This window comes from Scyliorhinus torazame, chromosome 3 (genome assembly GCF_047496885.1).
Source record: "Scyliorhinus torazame isolate Kashiwa2021f chromosome 3, sScyTor2.1, whole genome shotgun sequence".
Lineage (NCBI taxonomy): Eukaryota > Metazoa > Chordata > Chondrichthyes > Carcharhiniformes > Scyliorhinidae > Scyliorhinus > Scyliorhinus torazame.
The window spans coordinates 312,902,523-312,925,858 of record NC_092709.1 but is presented as its reverse complement, the minus strand read 5'-3'; the positions used below and the strand labels follow the sequence as shown (position 1 = coordinate 312,925,858).

The 23,336-nt window shown below is 47.0% G+C and overlaps 1 long non-coding RNA gene across 1 annotated transcript in view; it reads right to left on the bottom strand.

Annotated features, from left to right (window-relative positions):
• Nucleotides 1–639: 639 nt before the first annotated feature.
• The window catches only part of LOC140409622 (uncharacterized), a 40,379-nt gene continuing 17,682 nt past the window's right edge, over nucleotides 640–23,336 (bottom strand). The window contains exons 2-3 of the long non-coding RNA XR_011940438.1: nucleotides 4,318–4,436; nucleotides 640–2,226 (exon numbers count right to left, since the gene is read on the bottom strand). This is a non-coding gene — a long non-coding RNA (uncharacterized lncRNA). The remainder of the gene's footprint in view (nucleotides 2,227–4,317; nucleotides 4,437–23,336) is intronic.

Genomic DNA, 23,336 nt, shown 5'->3' with positions numbered 1-23,336 from the left:
GGAGTGGCTCAAAGGAGAGCTTGCAGGTGATGATGTTCCCATACATCTGTTGCCCTTGTGTTTCTGGGTGGTAGAGGTATTTTACTGCCCTTTCCCCATATCACCCTGCCTCCTTGCCAGTGGACCAGTAAAATTCCAACGAGAGGCTAAAGAACCCAACATTGCAATGATTAGAGAAAGCACAAAATCTGACCCTGGGAGCTTGGTGGTTGTCCTCTCGCGTTGGAATAAAATATGCCCAATATTTATCCATGACAGATGCCAGTTCTTCTATTCTTTTCAGTTGGAACAAGCATCTGGTTAAATTGGGCAATTTAAATGCCTAACAGTAACATGTAATCAGAGAGAAATCTCTGGTGGAGTCTCATATATTTCTGAAACGTGCTGGAATCTTAAAAAATAACAAAGTAAATTCAGAACAACAGCCTCAAATTTTCATTTTTAGAAATTGCTGTTTATACAGAAATGTTATATAGTGTGTTTCTCATTCATAAAATTCCAGATGTTTTCTGAAGTAATTGGGATTCTGTAATGCTCATTTACACTCAAAGGATGTAAAGGCTATTTCTATGTACTATTTGCAACTGCATTCTTATTACCACTTAACGAAGATCAAAGTAGCATTATATGGCCCTTAGAATAATAATAATCTTTATTTGTGTTACAAGTAAACTTACATTGACACTGCAATGACGTTACGGTGAAAATTCTGTCGGGATTTGTGGGAGGAAACCGGAGCACCCAGAGGTAACCACGGAGAACGTGCAGACTCTGCACAGATAGTGACCAAAGCCGGGAATCGAACCCAGGTCCGTAGTGCTGGGAAGCAACAGTACTAACCACTGTGCTACCGTGACCCCCATGAAGCCAATGAATTTTAACTGAATTATTCTGAACAGAAATCAAGCATCAGGACGAGGAGTAGGTCAAGTCATGGATTGGTTCTTTACCATAGCCATCAAGCCAAGGGGCTGTCACTAGTTCAATGTTGAGTGTAGCAGAGCAAGCTCTCAGCAGCACCAGGCATACCGAAGAGCAGCCAAGCTGGTGACACTACAACACAGGACTACATGCATGCTAAACAGGGGAGGCAGCGTATGATGGACAGAGCTAAGTGATCCCATAACCAACAGATCAGTATAAAGCTCTGCAGTCCTGCCAAATCCAGTTGTTTATGCGGTGGACAATTAAACAACGAATGCTGAATGATGGTGGAGCGCAGCACACCAATACCAAAGACAAGGCTGAAGGCTTTTTAATCACCTTTAGCCAGAAGGAAAGACTGGATGACCCATCTTGACCTCCTCCTGAAGTCACCAGCATCACGATGGCAATGCAGCAATAATACTGAAGACTTGTGCTCCAACAATAGCCGCACACCAAGCCAATTGTCCAGTCACATCCTATTTAAAAAAATTAAATTACTGTTTGTGGACGTCGCTGGTCAAGCCAGCATTTATTGCCCTTCAGAAGGTGGTGGTGAGTTGCCTTCCTGAACTGCTGCAGTCCTTGAGGTGTAGGTACACCCACTGTGCTGTTAGGGAGGAAGTTCCAATGTTTTGCACCAGCGATAGTGAAGGAACGGCGATATATTTCCAAGTTCGGGGTGGTGAGTGACTTGGAGGGGAACCTCCAGGTGGCGGGGTTCCCAGGTATCTGCTGCTCTTGTCCTTCTAGATGGTAAAGGTCGTGGGTTTGGAAGGTGCTGTCGAAGGAACCTTGGTGAGTTACTGCTGTGCATCTTGTGGATGGTGCACACTTTTGCCGTTGTTCGTCTGTGGTGAAGGGTTTGAATATTTGTGGAAGGGGGAGCAATCAAGCGGGCTGCTTTGTCCTGGATGGTGTAGTGCTTTTTGAGTGTTGTTAGAGCTGCACTCAGCCAGGCAAGTGGAGGCTATTCCATCACACTCCTGACTTGTGCCTTGCATATGGTGGACAGCCTTTAGGGAGTCAGGATGTGAGTCACAACAGAGTTCCCAGATTCTGACTTACTTTTGTAGCCACAGTATTGATGTGGCTAGTCCAGTTCAGTTTCTGGCCATGGTAACACCCAGGATGTTGACTGTGTGGTAATGTCATTAATGTGAAGAGGAGATGGTTAGATTCTCTCTTGTTGGAGATGGTCATTGCCTGGCACTTATGTCATACAAATATCACTTCCACTTATCAGCCCAAGTCTGATTGTTGTCCAGGTTTGCTGCATATAGACATGAACTGCTTCTGAATCTGAGGAGACACGATGAACATTGTACAATCATCAGTGAACATTCCCCCTTCAGACCTTTTAATGGAGGGAAGGTCATTGATGAAGCATGTGAAAATGGTTGAGCCTAGGACACTGCCCTGAGGAACTACTGCAGCAAAGTCCTGAGACTGAGCTGATCGACCTCCAATCTTCCTTTATGCTAGTTGTGATTCCAACTTGTGGAGAATTTTACCTCTGATTCCCATTGACCAGGCTTTCTAGGCATCCTACAATTGGTCAAATGATGCCTGGATATCAAGGACAGCCACTCTCATCTAATGATAATAATCTTTATTAATGTTACAAGTAGGACTACATTAGAACTGCAATGAAGTTACTGTGAAAATTCCCTCATCGCAGCACTCCAGCGCCTGAGGGAGAATTCTGAATTTCCAATTCACCTAACGGCACATCTTTCAGAACTTCTGGGAGAAAAGCGGAACACCTGGAGGAAACCCAGGCAGATGCGGGAAGAGCGTGCAGACTCCGCACAGGCAGTGACCCAAGCTGGGAATTGAACCCGGTCCCTGGTGCTGTGAAGCAACAGTGCTAACCACTGTGAACAAAGAACAAAGAAAAGTACAGCACAGGAACAGGCCCTTCGGCCCTCCAAGCCTGCGCCGACCATGCCTCCTGTCTAAACTAAAATCTTCCACACTTCCTGGGTCCGTATCCCTCTATTCCCATCCTATTCATGTATTTGTCAAGATGCCCCTTAAATGTCACTATCGTCCCTGCTTCCACCACCTCCTTCGGTAGCGAGTTCCAGGCACCCACTACCCTCTGCGTAAAAAACTTGCCTCGTACATCTACTCTAAACCTTGCCCCTCTCACCTTAAACCTATGCCCCCTAGTCATTGACCCCTCTACCCTGGGGAAAAGCCTCTGACTATCCACTCTGTCTATGCCCCTCATAATTTTGTAGACCTCTATCAGGTCGCTCCTCAACCTCCGTCGTTCCAGTGAGAACAAACCTAGTTTATTCAACTGTGTTAACGAGCCGCCCACCAAGTTCAGCTCTTTTGCCAATGTACGGTCAGTTGCTGAGAGACCCTGGCAGAACCCAAAGTGAGTATTTTGGAGCAGGTTATTGCTATCTAGCTTCTGCTTGATGGTACTGTTGATGATCCCCTCCATCACGACACTGATGATCGAGAGTAAACTGATGTGTTGGTAATTGGCCTGGTTGCTTGATCCTGTTTTTTGTGGACAGGACATCGTTGGGCAATTTTCCACATTGCTGGGTAGTGTTATAGCTGTACTGTAATGTCACGTTTTATCAGCCCTGGAACAGCTTGGCTGGGGTCATGGCAAGTTCTGGAACACAAGTCTCCAGTACTATTGCTGGAATGTTGGCAGGACCCATAGTCTTTGCCGTATCCAGTGCCTTCAGCCATTTCTTTATATTATGTTGAACAAAGTGAATTAGCTGAAGACTGGCATCGGTGATATTGTGAACCTTAGGAGGAGACCGAGATGCATCATCCACTCAGCACCTCTGGCTGAAGATGATTACAAATGCTACAGTCTTATCCTTTGCACTGATGTGCTGGGTTCCCCCATCATTGAGGATGAGGATATTTGTGCAGCCTCCTCCTCCTACCTGGGGATGGTTGTGGAGGTGTCTGGGACATTGGTTGTATGGTATGATGCTATAAGTATGAATATGTCAGGTTATCGCCTGACTCGTCTGGGAGGCAGCTCTCCCAATCATATCACAAGTTTCCGGATGTCAATGAGGAGGGCATTGCAAGGTTGATTGGGATGGGTGCACCCTTGTTCTGTCTGGTGCCTCATAGTCATAGACATAGACAGCATAGAAAAAGACCCTGTGACCCATCATATCTGTGCCAGGCATCAAGCACCTTTCTCTTCTAATCCCATTTTCCAGCACTTGTCCATGGTCTTGTATGTTATGGCATTGTAAATGCTTCTTAAATATTGTGAGGATTCCCGCGTCTACCACCCTTTCAGGCAGTGAGCTCCAGGTTCCCACTGCCCTCTGGGTGAAAAAGGTTTCCCCCAAATCCCCTCTAAATCTCCTGCTCCAGTTTTATTGCAATTAGACTTACCAATTGTAGTTAGATACAGCTAAGCTGCTTGCTCAGCCATTTCAGAGGGCAGTGATGGGGCACCACATTTCTGGGAGTCTGGAGTCATTGAAGCTCATGTAAGGATGACAGATCTCCTCCTAAAAACAAACCAGATGAGTTTCTAATGACAATCTGGCACTTTCATGTTCATGACTGCTGAATCGAGATTCTTATTCCAGATTAATTTATTGAATTTAAATTCCCAGATGCAGGTGATGGGATTTATTGCCCAAAAAACAGAGTCACGTTTTGGGCGCTATTACGATCCCAGTCCAGACCCCAACGCGGCTCGGATTCTGAGCCGGAACCCCAATATTTAATTTATTTGTAAGACTGTGTGAAAGAATGATTCACTCCGGAAGTGATTGTATGATAAATAGGGATTTGTTATTCTTAAACCAAAACTTTATTATGAATATATTAAACTTTTCAACTTCACACCCGAAAAGAACAGCTTATAATTACCCCTTAAACACTACTGCTCAATTTACCATTCAGCAAGAAGAAAATAAACATGCAACTTTCAAATCTACCTTAAAATCGAGTAATACTTGCTTTCCAGAACAGATTTGGCTCCTGTTAGAACCCGTTCAGACTCTGGCTGAATATCTTCAAAAAGCTGGTTCAACTGGCATGTTTCAGCTTCCTTGTCCCCAGATAAGACTACTCTGCCTTGCATATTATTTCTCTTTTATAATTATCCTACTGTGAGAGAATTGTGGACTCAGTGTCAGGCAGATCAGACTTTGCCTCTTCTCTCTGCAAAGCATTCTCCAAAACTGCCCCTCACCGCATTCCTTGGCTCCACCCAACAATTATAACATCTCCCTAAGCTAAAAAACAAATTTGCTGCACAGACTGAAAGTACCATAACTCCCCAGGGACTTTCCCCAATCAAACCACAGTGCATTAGTTCAGACTGAAAACCATATTCCTTTGGGCAATTTCTCTCCTAAAAACTCCCAGGCCTTTACAAAATAAAATCCTTGTTTAAAAACATAACCACTGCAATCAAACGCTCTATAACTCCAGGGCTGGATTCTCCGATTTTCAGGCTATGTCCTGACGCCAGCGTGGGAACAATGGCGCTTTATGACCAAAGAATCGGCGCAAAATGGCCACCGATCCTCCGTTTTGTGGGGCGCTCGCAGGCAGGCAGTGCAGAGCACCTGGCTCTAGCTGCCAGTACGGCCGGAGAATTGCCAGGTCCATGGCCGTACATGCGCACGGCGGCAGCCTGCAGCGGCCGCGGTGGGCAATATGACGGTAGACGTGCGCAGACCCGGCCTACCAAATAGTGCCCATCCTTTTGCCAGGCTCGCGACCCCCAGACCACCCCACAACAGTGCCCCCCAGCCCCTGCCAAAGTCCCCCCGGCCCGTGGCTCAGCTCTCCCCGACAGTGACGGCCTTAGACTGAGACCACAGCTGCTACGTCAAGTTCCCGACAAAAAATAGAATGAGAGACCCACGCCGTCGGGAAACCGGCTAGTCGGGGGTGGAGCATCTTAGAGTATGCCGCTTAGGAGGGGGTAGAGCATCGCGAAAGCGGCGCCGCCCCCCGGTTCCGTTGCAAACGGTGATTCTCCGGCCGGTCAGCGAATGCAATTTTGGCGTCGCCGACCGGAGGTTCCTGGCACTGGCAACTTGGCATCTGTGCACCTTGGCACTGCCTACCTGGCACATTGGCAGTGCTCCTGCCTGCCTGCAAGTACCACCCAAGCTCCCTGGCAGGGTGCCCACATAACAGGGTGCCCAGGTGGCAGTGCCACAGTACCAGGCTGGCAGTGCCAAAATGCCTGGGTGGCAGCAGGAGTGCCAGGGCACAACCCTGCCCAAAGTCCTACCATCGGAAGGCTACCGATAGCCTGGGCGATCCCCCCTCCCCAGATGCCATTATGCCTGGTCCAAGAGTCCTAAACAATGCCATGGCAAGGTCTCCCAGGGTCAGGCGTTCGTTCCCGGGCCTCGGGGGAATCGGGCGGCGATCTATTTAAATGAGCCTCGCGAAAGGCTTCTAAATAACCAAGCCAGACATGATGAGGCCATTCGATCGCACCCCATGTCTCTGAAGCATCGGTCCAGGCCTCTGGATTTCTCATCCACCAACATCACCATCACGCTACTGTACTGACCCATAGAATTCTATCATTGTATAACTTACCAGTGCACATAGCTGTTTAAAATAGTACGACTGTGAGACATTTTAACACCTCACAAAAGATTGTGATAATTTGTCAATTCAGCATTGCAGAGCCAGTCATTTTTATTGCCCCCTTTCATGGCTAAGCCCCAGAATTTTTTAAAAAACGGAGTTAAATAATAGAGCAAAGTCGCAGCTTGACTTATTCATTCTTCGAAAAAGAAAATCATGGAAATTGTTATCTCAGACCTTAAAGTATAGGTTACAAACATTCAGCCAACTGATGAAACTGGAGAATCCCAGTGCAAGAAAAGCGTACTCTCCTTTCAAATTGAGAGCTTGCTGGAACAGAACTCCAGAAGGAAGGGAAACAATGCAAAAACACTTAGCGTTTGAAACATTAATATCCAAATAAGCCTGAAAATAATTGTTGTGTTTCCAAACAGCTCGCAAGGATTTCATTGTGCAACCTACGGAATTGTTTCCACACAAAACTACGGGAGGAATTCCCAGAGCAATGGGCAGCATTTTTTCCTTCTGACCTGAACTTTCTGGAACTCACTTGGCTTCGGATGCAGGAGAGGCCAAAATGCTTTGTCCTCCCTCCTATGGAATGGTAAAGAATTTCACTGCTATCAGAAGCTGCACGAGCCCTCAATGTTTGTTATTTCAATCAGCTGCCCTTGTAACAACTGATGGGCTCCTGCACAAAGGGAGGAAAACATCACTTCGAGCCAGCCAACAGCTGGGCTGCTACGCGGAATTGTCATGTTGTCTATTTATCCAGCAAGTTCTATCTTTTGGTTGCTTGGTCACGTTGATCGAACCGCATAACCCTGCAGGAATGGGACCTGGAAGCCAGTTGACAATCGAATCTACAAAAGCCTCCCCTAGTAGCCTTGCCTGTAATGTACCACTGAGCTGCAGACGAGACAAATGGAGGTGTGATCCTCAATCTATGTTAGCTGACCTGAACTGGAGTGACAACACAAACAGTATGATTGATCTCTGAGCCTAGAAAGTGAAGGTCCAGCCTGTTATTCCAAGGTTAATTGTCACTTAGCGACCCCTGGATTATGTACTAATATTATGTGAAGAAAGGATTGCGCTTGGCTAATGGGACATTTGGGTTAAGGTTAGGTCTTGGGATTCATGAATAAGGAAAATTCGAAGTTGAATTCAAGCCCAGTGTCAAATGTCTGCAATACTTGGTCTGAGGGCTGACATTTATTGCGACACTGTTGGTACAGTATAAAATTGCAGTATAAAATGTCCGATACCCTTTATTCAAGGATCTTTGTATCCTACTGTGTATTGTAACAGACTGGTTCCTGGGACGGCAGGATTGTCGTATGAGGAGAGATTGGGCTGACTGGGAGAGATTGGGTAGCCTGACGCTCTCTAAGGCTTACTATCGCTAGCACTGAGCTGATTGACTGTGTTGAATAAAAATATAGAACCAATATCACTACTGGCAGCCGGAGAACCCCTAATCATTTGAAACACTCATTCCCTATAACAGTTAAAATGTCTCTTCCTGCCATTTTTCCCTGTTTATTTTTCTTCTTTTCCCAGGCCAGCTCAGTGCTGTTGAAGGATTAGGTAAGCTGTGCTACCAAGTAATCATGGGCTTGCATTGCTTCAGGAGACCAGCAAGAACGGGAAGCTAGATCTACAATGTGAAAACAAGGAATTTGAGAGGACAGCCGATGATTCATCTTTCTCCTTCAGCAAGAAGCATTGTCCGCATTTTCAAATTTCTGAGTTGTGAAGTTCTTCAGCCTGTTCTGATTAGATTGGATTTTGTTTATTGTCACGTGCATCAAAGTACAGTGAAAAGTATTTTTCTGCGAGCAGCTCAACAGATCATTAAGTACATGAAAAGAAAAGGAAATAAAAGAAAATACATAACAGGGCAACACAAGGTACACAATGTAACTACATAAACACCGGCATCAGATGAAGCATACAGGGTGTAGTGTTAATGAGGTCAGTCCATAAGAGGGTCGTTTAGGAGTCTGGTAACAGTGGGGAAGAAGCTGTTTTTGAGTCTGTTTGTGCGTGTTCTCAGACTTCTGTATCTCCTGCCCGATGGAAGAAGTTGGAAAAGTGAGTGAGCCGGGTGGGAGGGATCTTTGATTATGCTACCCAGTTTCCCCAGGCAGTGGGAGGTGTAGATGGAGTCAATGGATGGGAGGCAGGTTTGTGTGATGGACTGGGCGGTGTTCACGACTCTCTGAAGTTTCTTACAGTCTTGGGCCGAGCAGTTGCCATACCAGGCTGTGATGCAGCCTGATAGGATGCTTTCTATGGTGCATCTGTAAAAGTTAGTAAGAGTTAATGTGGACATGCCGAATTTCCTTAGTTTCCTGAGGAAGTATAGGGATAGGGTGGAGGGTGCTCTTTGCAAGGGTCGGTGCAGACTCGATGGGCTGAATGGCCTCATTTTGCACTGTAAATTCTATGATTCTATGAACTCCCCCGCCTCCGAAATCTACCTGGGAGAAAGCCTCTCGGATATTTTATTGGTATTTCCAGCAACCACTCTGCTCCTCCTCTGAAAAGCGTGCACAAAACATGATAGGGAGATACCACTTAGGCAGCACAGCAGGACAAATCTTCTTTTGCGTGATCAGAACTGATGTCATCATGAATCTGTCAGATGAAAGGCCCAAATTGATGGGTATTTTTCTTTCTCCGTTCTGAATATAATTGTGCTCCGGGGACAGACAGCCAGCTTCTTTAAATTGTCAAACCTGACAAATATTGACCTCTTGAATTTTTCCAGTGATATACAGTTATTGATCAGGATCAGACTTTCAGTGTCTCTGAACTTTACCAAATATAAATGTTTTAAAAAATGAATAAGCTGTTTACGCTGTTGGCCATCTGTGGCAGATTGCACAGGAAACCCTTCATTATCAATTCAGTCGTTTAAACTCTGGGGAAGAGTCACATTAGAGAAATGTAAAACATTTCTGGGAGGATATTATGAGCCTGTTGTTTATCAAACGAGCCACTCTCCACCAATCAGACCCCAGAGTCATGCAACTGGATTCCTACTCTGAACAAACTGATCCAAAAGTTCCTCACTTTAACTCAGGGTTGTGGGAAGCATTCATGTCGTCACTGGCTAGAGGCCATTTTAGCTCCCTGCCTCATGACTACAAAGGAGGAAGGACACCTCCCTTGCAATGCAGGTTTATACATGGTGCGGGGTGGGGGGTGGGTGGGGGTGGGGGGGAGGAATTCTGTTCTGAATCCTGCAATTGGGCTGCCATTTTGAGTGGGTGGCCCGATAGCGAAGTCCAGCAATGGGCTCCCCCACCCCACAACACTAGAATTATTGGATGACCCTCCCCCCCGCCGCACCACGTACACATGAGTGACCTGATCCTCTCCTACCGACCCCCCTATTAGACCCCCTCATTAGAGACCCCCCCCACCAGTGACCCCCATCAGAGATCCCCAGAAGAGATCAGAGAACCACCTCCCCCATCTATCATTCACCCCTGTCTGGAAGCTAAAGAGAAGTTCAGGCAGAAACAGTGAAATATCACTGTTTTTTCACCCACCTGTCCCTTACACCTGCTGCCTCAGACAGAAGTGTAGAAAGCAGTAGTTGTTACTTCATAGAAAGCTAAAACCACATCCCAAAGCTTTAAATACTCTCAAATCCTTTGATCTGCAACGCTTCTATTCACTTTCAAAGAGAAAATGCTTTCAGTAGTAAAAGCTTCCAGACAGCCAGGTGTCTGGATTGTTTATTTTCATTCCCCTTCATGGTTGAATGCATTGCAAATACCCTGCTTTGAATCTAACCACAATGCTTATAAATATATAGCTATGATTCACAGCTCTTGACTACATCAAAAACAGTCAAGTGCTTTTCGCTGAGAAAAAGGGAAGTGAAAGCACTTAAATCCTAGATTTGCATTATGGGACGAAGGGGGTCCCCCGATGGACTTTGGGGGCATCTGCATTAAATATTTTCCCCCTTGACTTTGATTTTGATTTGAATTATTGTCACATGTACCGAAGTACAGTGAAAAGTATTTTTCTGTAGCCGAGGGAACGTACACAGTACGTACATAGTAGACAAAAAGATTAATCAACAGGGAACATTGACAAATGCTACATCGACAAACAGTGATTGGTTACAGTGCGGAACAAGGGGCCAAACAAAGCAAATACATGAGCAAGAGCAGCATAGGGCGTCGTGAATAGTGTTCTTACAGGGAACAGATCAGTCCGAGGGGTAGTCGTTGAGGAGTCTAGTAGCTGTGGGGAAGAAGCTGTTCCTATGTCTGGATTTGCGGGTCTTCAGACTTCTGTACTTTCTGCCTGATGGAAAAGTCTGGGAGAAGGCAATGCCTGGGTGGGAGGAGTCTCTGATAATGCTGTCTGCCTTCCTGAGGCAGCGAGAGGTGTAGACAGAATCAATGTGGGGGTGGCAAACTTGTGTGATACGTTGGGCTGAGTTCACCACATTCTGCAGCTTCTTGAAATCTTGGACCGAGCAGTTGCCATACCGGGCTGTGATGCAGCCGGATAGGATGCTCTCTGTCGCACATCTGTAGAAGTTTGTGAGAGTTGATGCAGACATGCCATATTTCTTTAGCTTCCGTAGGAAGTAGAGACGTTGTTGGGATTTCTTGACTGTTGCATCAACGTGAGTGGACCAGGACAGACTGTTGGTGATGGTGACCCCCAGGACCTTAAAGCTATCGACTATCTCCACTTCGGAGCCATTGATGCAGATGGGAATGTGTGTCATGCTACGCTTCCTGGATTCGATGATCAGTTCTTTGGTCTTTCCGACATTTAGAGAGAGGTTGTTTTCGGTACACCATGCAACCAAGTGATTTATTTCCCTCCTGCAGTCTGATTTGTCATTGTTTGAGATACGGCCCACCACAGTTGTATCATCCGCAAACGTATAGATTTAGTTGGAGTTAAATCTTGCCACACAGTCATGTGTTTATAGGGTGTACAGTAGAGGACTGAGCACACATCCTTGCAGGGACCCAACTTGAGATTTGCCGCGTCAGGACCATACTGGCAAATACTTGCACCAATGCCTGAGTGAAACCCAACCCAAAGAGCTGGAGCATCACAGAGGTATGGAGAGTCCAGTGTCCAGCCCGTTAATAGATGCAAATGGGTTCAAATGACCCATTATCATACTCCCACCGGCGCAGATTATTAATCTCAAGTAAACATTTGTAAAGGATGAAGGAAAATTCTGCAGAACAAAGTTAGGGATGAACACAAAAAAGATTAATATAGATTGGGGCTAGAAACCTTAGTCTTCTCTTCAACTAGCCTAAAAACTGTCTAATTTTATGCTTCCGATTGTAATTTTGGGGCATTCTGTTCCATGCCTTAAGGTTTTCTTTAATAGGTTAGCCTGTTTTCATTGCAGCGCGTCTGGAGCTAGGAATTATCTCCAGTCAGTTAAAAACTACACCAAAATAGATGACAGAATATGTCAACTGAATTGTTTAATCATTTCTCAGCTGATATCACCATCCGTCATTTCTAGTTAACTGTCACCTAGATTAAAGACAGAGATATGGCTTTGGGGCATGGTTAAGCGATTTCTATAATTCAAGATTGCCCGTAATCTGGCAACCTACTCAATAGCTATGATTAAAGTTGAAATACAGCATTTTGATTTGTGATAGTTGCCGTTGGTAATCAGAGCCTGATACGTGGATCCTAGACGACTGAAGACTGGATTACAGTTCCTTGATTAATTGGTTAAAAAGGTTGGGCATCAGAGTTTGCAATTTTGTTCTAAGCTTTCAGCAACATCCCACCCCTTCACATATGGAGGGAGATTGCACCGAGAAAGTTCCTGGCAAAGGTTTACATCAACCCAAGCCTGCTGCTCACCTCCCATCACGCCAGCCTGAATGACTAAGGCCACTGTGCCAAGGAATAATAGCAGAGGCCCAATGGAGCAGGAATGGAACTATCATGCCACCATTAAAAAACATGGATGCCACAGCCCTACCACCCGGCTTCAAACTGCCACACCAACCTTGGGCACTCCTCGACCATTTACACACTGGCCAAGGCATTTGTGCAGCAAAGGGATCCTTGCAGGAAACACTGACTGCAGTTGTGGTGCATCCCAATCAATGTCTCACATCATTGAAGACTGCACCCAGACACCTAGGACATTACCGCAGGAGTTCCTCAGGCCAGTGTCCTAGGCCCAGCCATCTTCAGCTGCTTCATCAATGGCCTCCCTTCCATCATAAGGTCAGAAGTGGGGATGTTTGCGGATGACTACATAATGTTCAGCACCATTCGCGACTCCTCAGATAATGAAGCAGTCCATGTCCAAATGCAGCAAGACCTGGACAATATCCAGGCCTGGGTTGACAAGTGACAAGTTACGTTCTTGAGTGTTGTTTGAGCTGCACTCATCCAGGCAAGTAGAGGGTATTCCATTACGCACCTGGCTTGTGCCTTGTAGATGGTGGACAGGCTTTGGGGGTCAGGGGGAGAGATACATTTCTTTGACCTGCCCGATAGCCACAGTATTAATGTGGCTAGTCCAGTTCAGTTTCTGATCAATGGTAACCCCAGAATGTTGGTTGTGGGGGATTCAGCGATGGTAATGCCATTGAATGTCAAGGGGCGATGGTTAGATCCTCTCTTATAGGAGATGGTCATTGCCTGGTACTTGTGTGGCGCGAATGAAACTTGTCACTTGTTAGCCCAAGTCTGGATAGTGTCCAGGTCTTGCTGCATTTGGACATGGACTGCTTCATTATCTGAGGAGTCGCGAATGATGCTGAACATTGTGCAGTCATCCTCAAACATCCCCGCTTCTGATCTTATGATGGAAGGGAGGTTATTGATGAAGCAGCTGAAGATTTTTGGGCCTAGAACACTACCCTGAGGAACTCCTGCAGTGATGGCCTGGAGCTGAGATGATTGACCTCCAACCACCACAACCATCTTCCTGGTAGTTGCATAAAGATATCAGAATGTGTTAATATAAAAATAAAGTGCAGTACTCAGCGAAGGCAAAACTTAAGAACAAGGGACAGATAGGGGAGGGGGAGGATTTTTTTGCTTCGGGACAAAAATTGTTTGGGACATTAAAAAGTAGACGAGATGGGGGAGAAAGGTCACAGTCTGAAGCTGTTGAACTGCATGTTGAGTCCTGAGGGCTGTAGCGTGCCTAAATGGAAGATGCGATGCTGCTCCTCCAGTTTGAGTTGGGCTTCGCTGGAGCATTGCAGCAGGCCGAGGACAGACACGTGGTTATGAGAGCAAAGTGCTGAGTTTTAATGGCAAGTGACAAGATGATTGGTGTTACGCTTGCACGCTGAGTGAAGGTGTCCCACAAAGCAGTCATGCATGTAGTCCCCCCAGCGTAGAGGAGACCTCTTTGGAGGCAGTGAATACAGGGGGCAAAATTGAAGGAGGTGCAAGTGAAATATTGCTTCACCTGAAGAACTCTTCCTTCGTGCTTGCTCATGGGGAACCATCTCAGATGTGCTCGGGATCAGCAGATTGGCCACCCAACCACCAGTAACTGAGCGCTCGGCAGAATTATGGCTTCTCTTCTCCCGTCAGTAAAAAGGTCCATTCATTATTCCACTTCCAACACCATACCATGCTCTCACTCCACCGTTCCCCGCTCCTCCCTCATCACCCTTGTAAACCATGTTAAAATTCCGGTATTGTTTGTGCACCTGACAGTTAGATGGACCCAGGGCTTCTGATCTCATCTCCCAGCATTAACACACACAGGTAGATGTGCCATTCCAAACTCTGATTCCTAAACTCCTGAGCACTGCTAAGAATGGCCACCCTTCCAGATTTCTCCATACTGGACCATGCCAACCTAGTACTCACCCTTGCTCAGCGTGGAAGATCATTGAAACTTCCTCGACACAGTATCATTGTGCGGTGTATCAGACCATGCCCGCTGACCTCGGCTGCCACCTCTGCCTGGGCCTTCCACATTTGGTGAGTTTGCCTCCTCTTGCCATCCCGCTGCGTCAGGATGTCCCACCTGACATTCACCGCCTCCACAAGATTGTGCAGGCGCTCATCCGAGAAGGGGGGGGGGGGGCAGTGGGCAGAATACCCACCTGGATTTCCCGCACACCTGGCGTGTCGTCTGGGTGCTGCTGCCATCACTGGCCTAGCTCCCTGTGCCTCCTCTGTAACTTGTCTGCCACAGCCGTGTTCACCTCCCCCCCCCCCCCTCCTCCAGCCCCCAGCAGGTTCCCATTGGATCTGACTCTCACCACACTCCCTCCCCTGCCGACAGCCCTGCTCCAATGGAGGGGTGCATGTTTCACACTGGCCTGCCCTTAGTTGGCCAGCCAGCGTGATATTTTGTCTTTTGGATGTTTGCGGTTGTTTCCGTTCCTGCCGATCACACGCTCCTGATGATGCAAAATTCAGGCCAAAATGTAATTATAATACATGCAGGACACGTTATGCAGACCCATGGGTCACAAAGTTGCTTCAAGATGTAATCTCTCTTTTAAAATAAATTTAGAGTACCCGATTCCAATTAAGGGGCAATTTAGTGTGACCAATCCACCTACCCTGCACATCTTTGGGTTGTGGGGGTGAAACCCACGCAGACACAGAGAGAATGTGCAAACTCCTCACAGACAGTGACCCAGAGACGGGATCGAACCTGGGACCTCGGCGCCATGAGGCAGCTGTGCTAACCACTGTGCCACCGTGCTGCCCGGGCAAGATCTAATCTCGACAGTCATCCTCGGATCATACCCACCAGTGCCCAGTGCAGCTGACCACCCACTGCCAACCAAGTTTGTCAGTGGAAGACATGCAACTTAAGAAGCTGCTGTGACTCCCATCCCTAAAAGTTGTGTGTTCAAGCCCCACTCCAGGAACTTAAGCACAAAGTCCAAGCTATAATCCAGAGCCATACTGAGAGAGCGCCAACACTGTCTTTCAGATTAGACATTAAACCAATGTCCCCTCTGCACCCTTGGGAGAAAATAAAAATTTGAAAATCGCTTATTGTCACAAGTAGGCTTCAAATGAAGTTACTGTGAAAAGCCCCTAGTTGCCACATTCCTGCGCCTGTTCGGGGAGAATGGTACGGGAATTGAACCGTGCTGCTGGCCTGCCTTGGTCTGCTTTAAAAGCCAGTGTGGGTGTAAAAGATCCCATGGCAAAATTTGCAAAGGATCAGGGATGTTCATGGTGGCACACTGGTTAGTACTGCTGTCTCACAGCGCTAGGGACCCGGGTTCAATTCCGGCCTTGGGTGACTGTCTGTGTGGAGTTTGCACTTTCTCCTCCGTGTCTGCGTGGGTTTCCTCTGGGTGCTCCGGTTTCCTCCCACAGTCCAAAGATGTGCAGATTAGGTGGATTGGCCAAGCTAAATTGCCCTTTCGTGTCCAGAGTTGTGCAGGTTAGGTGGGTTATGGGGTTACCATAAGACCATAAGACATAGGAGTAGAATTAGGCCACTTGGCCCATCAAGTCTGCTCCGCCATTCAATCAGGGATAGAGCAGGGAGTGGACCTAGGTAGGGTCCTCTTTCAGAGGCTCAATGCAGACTCGATGGGCTGACTAGCCTTCTTCTGCACTGTAAGAATTCTATGGATTCTTCATGGTGATCTGGGCTATGATTGTGCCTCAATTAATGTGACCCAAGGACAGATTATGCAGTCATTGTTTTTACTGTTGCTGTGCACAACTTGGCTAGTATTTAAATAAAAGAAAGACTTGCATTTATATAGCACAACCACCAGACTTCTCAAAGTGCTTCACAGTCAGTGAAGTACTTTTGGAGTGTAGTTATTGTCGTTATGTGGGAAACATGGCAGTCAGTTTGCACACAGCCAGCTCCCACAAACAGCAATGTGACAATGACCAGGTAATCTGTCGACTGAAGGATAAATATTGACCAGGGCCCTTGGGATATCTCCACTGCTCTTCTTCAAAATGACAGGGTGGGTTTTTTTAATATCCGACTGAGCAGCAAACACAGCCTCTGATTAATATCCTACCAGAAAGCCAGCATTCCCTCACTATACATCCCCAGATACAGGAGTACCAGCCTTAATTTCTATGGTCAAACTCAGAGTGGGACTTGAACCCAGAATCTTCGGGGTAGGAGTGCTTCCTTTTATTGCTTGGAGGGTTCAGTCAGAGGAACCACTAAGGTTACATCACAGACACCTAGCTGCACGCACAGTTTTGGAGGTTTGTTGCTCTGTTGGAAGGACTGACTGACCCTTGCCCCGTCCCCTGCGGAAGACAAGTTTTGCGAGCCCTATAAAAACTTTTGCTGAGTAGACTGTTTTCTAACAACCTTGGGCGAGATTCTCTGCCCTCTGGCGTGTTTCTCGGCCGCGGGTGGGGGCCCCCCATTGGACAGCGATGGGATCTTCCGGTCCGGCCCGTGTCTATGGTATTTCCTATTGATTCCACCCCACACCATCGGAAAACCAGCAGCGGGGGTGCACCGTCAACAGGACCATCAGCGTGAACAGCCAGAAGCTCTTGCCTCTTGTCTCAAAGATCCAAGACACTTCTGGCCTGGAACTCCTGACTCAACTCCTCTCTTCAGGAGGCCAACACACCTCCTGACCTGCACTTATCAGCATCCATACTCATCTCAGCTCCTTCCTACAACAAGGAAGGGGGAACCTCACTCAGAACCCCCCACCCTCAGACTCCATCCTTACCCCCGCTTGCTCAGTGGCCATGGTTGGGCTGGGTGGAGATGCCTCCAGCCAAGACCATTGGGAAACTCCAAAGCTAGTCCAGCAGCCGGTGAGTCCGGATCACACCAAAGTTTTCAGCCACCCTGCTAGAACCTTACTGGAGTTCCAGTAGGAGTTTACTGCGGTGCCCTGAGTGATTGAAGAGCTGAGGTCGTCTCCTCGCTTGTGTCATTGACTCTAAATCACAAGCAGCCTTAGACCACAGGCCGTGGCAATAGAAGAGCTGTCAGAATACTTTGTACGGAATGGGAAAAATTGCTTTAGTGAAATTGGAACGAGTACTCTGAAGTTGAAGAATGACAATGGTGCAGTTTAAAGAATTGCATAAAACCAGTGCTTGGAGTCAACCTGTGCAAGTCTAAAAATTGTGTTACCGTTTTGCAATTTTGAAAACATTTGTTAAAATAATTTCTGCTTATATATTGAAGTTGTTGTAAAAGGGGCTTTTATACTTGTGACAGTAAGAGGTTATTGTTATTATTATTATTAATAATCGTAAGGGCAATGGGCCATAAATCATCACAGGTTTCCAAAGGGCATCATTTCAAACGACTGAGCACCAATCTGGATTATTTAATACTTAGGCCAGAACCTTACTGGTATGTCATGAGTCAGAGTCTTGACATCAAGACCAGCTGTGGCTCCCGGGCCTGTGCACAGGACAGTAGGACCCCCGGGTGTGACTTTACCAGCAACAGCCATTTAAGAAGATCAACAGCTCAGCAACCTCGGCAGCACTGCCAATAGATGTGGTCGCAACTGAGGCTGAAGGAAAAGGAGTTAAAACCATGTTGAGACACCATCAAAGGGCTGCTCAGTGAATCGTGCAAGGGCTGCACAGGAAGGACCCAGCAATTGGAAGGGTGAAACCTCCAGTGGTGGAATCGAAGCTGTGGGGGGTAATTATTGTAACCGAGGTCTCCTAGTTTGCCACGGAATCTCCGTAAAGGAATGCCTCGACTGGGAAACCACCGGGAGACTGCCTCAATGTAGCTGGTGGACTCACTGCATGGTGGGGTGGCTCTGAGACTCGTTAACCCCTAACGGACTGGTTAAAATGGCCATTAACATAGGACATAGAATTCACAGTGCAGAAGTAGGCCATTCGGCCCATCGAGTCTGCACCGGCCCTTAGAAAGAGCACCCCACTTAAGCCCCACACCTCCACCCTATCCCCGTAACCCAGAGTAACCCCACCTAAACTTTTTGGACATGAAGGGCAATTTAGCATGGCCAATCCACCTAACCTGCACATCTTTGGACTTTGGGAGGAAACCGGAGCAGGCGGAGGAAATCCACGCAGACACGGGGAGAACGCACAGACAGTGACCCAAGCCGGGAATCAAACCTGTGACTCTGGCACTGTGAAGCAAGCGTGCTACCCACTCTGCTATCATGCTGCCCGATTGGGTTAATTGGCTCGTGCTGCCTGTTGATTGGGTTAATTGGCCACCAACTTCTGGCCACTTTCCAATAGAGACAGTTTCTCCTTAATTTACTCTGTCAAATTGATATTGAACAGCATGATTAAAGCTACCCTGACCCTTGTCCTAGTGTGTATGACTTCAGAAAAAAAAAACCCGAAACACTTTACAGAGGACCCATTTGAAATATCTTTCCAATGCTAAACTTGATCCACGGGATTTTTTATTATATTTGACCACGATAAATTAACTTCTGGAAATATTAGATTCTGCAATGTGTAACATATCACTATATAAAGTCAAAATAAGTGTCTGCCGCAACTTATAACTATGTTTTGACTTTCTTAAATTTTCTAAAAATATAAAATATCGTCCATGAGCTGTGAAGTGTGTAACAGGATGCCTGTAGGATTGGTGAAGTGGCGTGTGATGCTGAATTCCTTTCTCAGCGGCTATTTGCTTAATAAAGGGAACTGTTGCTCTTCATTTGGGATGGACTAGGAGCTAAAGACCATAATCCAGATTTAGAACATAAAACATAGAACATACAGTGCAGAAGAAGGCCATTCGGCCCATCGAGTCTGCACCGACCCATTTAAGCCCTCACTTCCACCCTATCCCCGTAACCCAATAACCCCTCCGAACCTTTTTGGACACTAAGGGCAATTTAGCATGGCCAATCCCCCTAGCCTGCACGTCTTGGGAGGAAACGGGAGCACCTGGAAGAAACCCACGCAGACACGGGGAGAACGTGCAGACTTCGCACAGACAGTGACCCAGAAGGCAATCGAAAAGGGACCCTGGCGCTGTGAAGCCACAATGCTAACCATTATGGTACCTTGCTGCCCCAAATATGTTATAACTGGTTAGCACTGCTGCCTCACAGCGCCAGGGAACTGGGTTCAATTCCGACCTTGGGTGACTGCATGGGGTTTGCACGTTCCTTCAGTGTCTGCGTGGGTTTCTTCTGCGTGTTCTGGTTTCTGCGCACAGTCCGAAGATGTGCGGGTTAGTTGGGTCGGCCATGAGAAATTGCCCCTTAGTGTGCAGGTTAAGTTACGGGATTACGTGAATTGGTTGGGGTGGACGGGGGAGTGGACCTGGGTAGAGTGCTCGGGAGGGCTGGTGCAGGCCTGATGGGCCCCATTGCCTCCACCTCCATTGTTGGGATTCTATGCTTCAAATTCCAAATGAAAATGGGCCTGATTTTAACCTAGCCTGCCCAGTGGGAATGGAATGTGTGGACAGGCAGGATGTTAGTGTGAGTTAATTAAAATCGATCGATTCATCTCCGTCTACAAGTTTGCTGATGACACGACCGTAGTGGGTCGGATCTCAAACAACGATGAGTCAGAGTACAGGGGGGAGATATAGAACCTGGTGGCATGGTGTGAAGACAACAATCTCTCCCTCACTGGCAGCAAAAATTAAAGAGCTGGACATTAACTTCAGGAAGCAAAGTATCGTACACACCCCTGTCAGCATCAATGGTGTCGAGGTGGAGATGGTTAGCAGTTTCATATTCCTAGGTGTGAACATCTCGAACAAGCCCTCCTGATCCATCTATGTCGACACTACGACCAAGAAAGCACAACAGCGCCTATACTTCCTCATGAAATTCGGCATGTCAACAGTGACTCTTACCAATTTTTACAGATGCACCATAGAACAAAGAACAAAGAACAAAGAAATGTACAGCACAGGAACAGGCCCTTCGGCCCTCCAAGCCCGTGCCGACCATGCTGCCCGACTAAACTACAATCTTCTACACTTCCTGGGTCCGTAGCCCTCTATTCCCATCCTATTCATGTATTTGTCAAGATGCCCCTTAAATGTCATTATCGTCCCTGCTTCCACCACCTCCTCCGGTAGCGAGTTCCAGGCACCCACTACCCTCTGCGTCAAAAACTTGCCTCGTACATCTACTCTAAACCTTGCCCCTCTCACCTTAAACCTATGCCCCCTAGTAATTGACCCCTCTAGAACATAGAACATAGAAAACACAGCACAGAACGGGCCCTTCGGCCCACGATGTTGCGCCGAACCCTTGTCCTAGATTAATCATAGATTATCATTGAATTTACAGTGCAGAAGGAGGCCATTCGGCCCTTGGAGTCTGCACCGGCTCTTGGAAAGAGCACCATACCCAAACTCAACACCTCCACCCAACACCAAGGGCAATTTGGACATTAAGGGCAATTTATCATTGGCCAATTCACCTAACCCGCACATCTTTGGACTGTGGGAGGAAACCGGAGCACCCGGAGGAAACCCACGCAGACACGGGGAGGACGTGCAGACTCCGCACAGACAATGACCCAAGCCGGAATCGAACCTGGGACCATGGAGCTGTGAAGCAATTGCGCTATCCACAATGCTACCGTGCTGCCCTTAAGAACAAATAAATCTACACTATATCATTTTACCGTCATCCATGTACCTATCCAATAGCTGCTTGAAGGTCCCTAATGTTTCCGACTCAACTACTTCCACAGGCAGTGCATTCCATGCCCCCACTACTCTCTGGGTAAAGAACCTACTTCTGATATCTCTCCTATATCTTCCACCTTTCACCTTAAATTTATGTCCCCTTGTAATGGTGTGTTCCACCCGGGGAAAAAGTCTTTGACTGTCTACTCTATCTATTCCCCTGATCATCTTATAAACCTCTATCAAGTCGCCCCTCATCCTTCTCTGCTCTAATGAGAAAAGGCCTAGCACCCTCAACCTTTCCTCGTAAGACCTACTCTCCATTCCAGGCAACATCCTGGTAAATCTTCTTTGCACCTTTTCCAGAGCTTCCACATCCTTCCTAAAATGAGGCGACCAGAACTGTACACAGTACTCCAAATGTGGCCTTACCAAAGTTTTATACAGCTGCATCATCACCTCACGGCTCTTAAATTCAATCCCTCTGTTAATGGACGCGAGCACACCATAGGCCTTCTTCACAGCTCTATCCACTTGAGTGGCAACTTTCAAAGATGTATGAACATAGACCCCAAGATCTCTCTGCTCCTCCACATTGCCAAGAACTCTACCGTTAACCCTATATTCCGCATTCATATTTGTCCTTCCAAAATGGACAACCTCACACTTTTCAGGGTTAAACTCCATCTGCCACTTCTCAGCCCAGCTCTGCATCCTATCTATGTCTCTTTGCAGCCAACAACAGCCCTCCTCACTATCCACAACTCCACCAATCTTCGTATCGTCTGCAAATTTACTGACCCACCCTTCAACTCCCTCATCCAAGTCATTAATGAAAATCACAAACAGCAGAGGACCCAGAACTGATCCCTGCGGTACGCCACTGGTAACTGGGATCCAGGCTGAATATTTGCCATCCACCACCACTCTCTGACTTCTATCGGTTAGCCAGTTCGTTATCCAACTGGCCAAATTTCCCACTATCCCATGCCTCCTTACTTTCTGCATAAGCCTACCATGGGGAACTTTATCAAATGCCTTACTAAAATCCATGTACACTACATCCACTGCTTTACCTTCATCCACATGCTTGGTCACCTCCTCAAAGAATTCAATAAGATTTGTAAGGCAAGACCTACCCCTCACAAATCCGTGCTGACTATCCCTAATCAAGCAGTGTCTTTCCAGATGCTCAGAAATCCTATCCTACAGTACCCTTTCCATTACTTTGCCTACCACCGAAGTAAGACTAACTGGCCTGTAATTCCCAGGGTTATCCCTAGTTCCTTTTTTGAACAGGGGAACGACATTCGCCACTCTCCAATCCCCTGGTACCACCCCTGTTGACAGTGAGGACGAAAAGATCATTGCCAACGGCTCTGCAATTTCATCTCTTGCTTCCCATAGAATCCTTGGATATATCCCGTCAGGCCCGGGGGACTTGTCTATCCTCAAGTTTTTCAAAATGCCCAACACATCTTCCTTCCTGATAAGTATTTCCTCGAGCTTACCAATCTGTTTCACACTGTCCTCTCCAACAATATCGCCCCTCTCATTTGTAAATACAGAAGAAAAATACTCATTCAAGACCTCTCCTATCTCCTATCTCTTCAGACTCTACCCTGGGGAAAAGCCTCTGACTATCCACTCTGTCTATGCCCCTCATAATTTTGTAGACCTCTATCAGGTCGCCCCTCAACCTCCTTCGTTCCAGTGAGAACAAACCGAGTTTATTCAACCGCTCCTCATAGCTAATGCCCTCCATACCAGGCAACATTCTGGTAAATCTCTTCTGCACCCTCTCTAAAGCCTCCACATCCTTCTGGTAGTGTGGCGACCAGAATTGAACACTATACTCCAAGTGTGGCCTAACTAAGGTTCTATACAGCTGCAACATGACTTGCCAATTCTTATACTCAATGCCCCGGCCAATGAAGGCAAGCATGCCGTATGCCTTCTTGACTACCTTCTCCACCTGTGTTGCCCCTTTCAATGACCTGTGGACCTGTACTCCTAGATCTCTTTGACTTTCAATACTCTTGAGGGTTCTACCATTCACTGTATATTCCCTACCTGCATTAGACCTTCCAAAATGCATTACCTCACATTTGTCCGGATTAAACTCCATCTGCCATCTCTCCGCCCAAGTCTCCAAACAATCTAAATCCTGCTGTATCCTCTGACAGTCCTCATCGCTATCCGCAATTCCACCAACCTTTGTGTCGTCTGCAAACTTACTAATCAGACCAGTTAC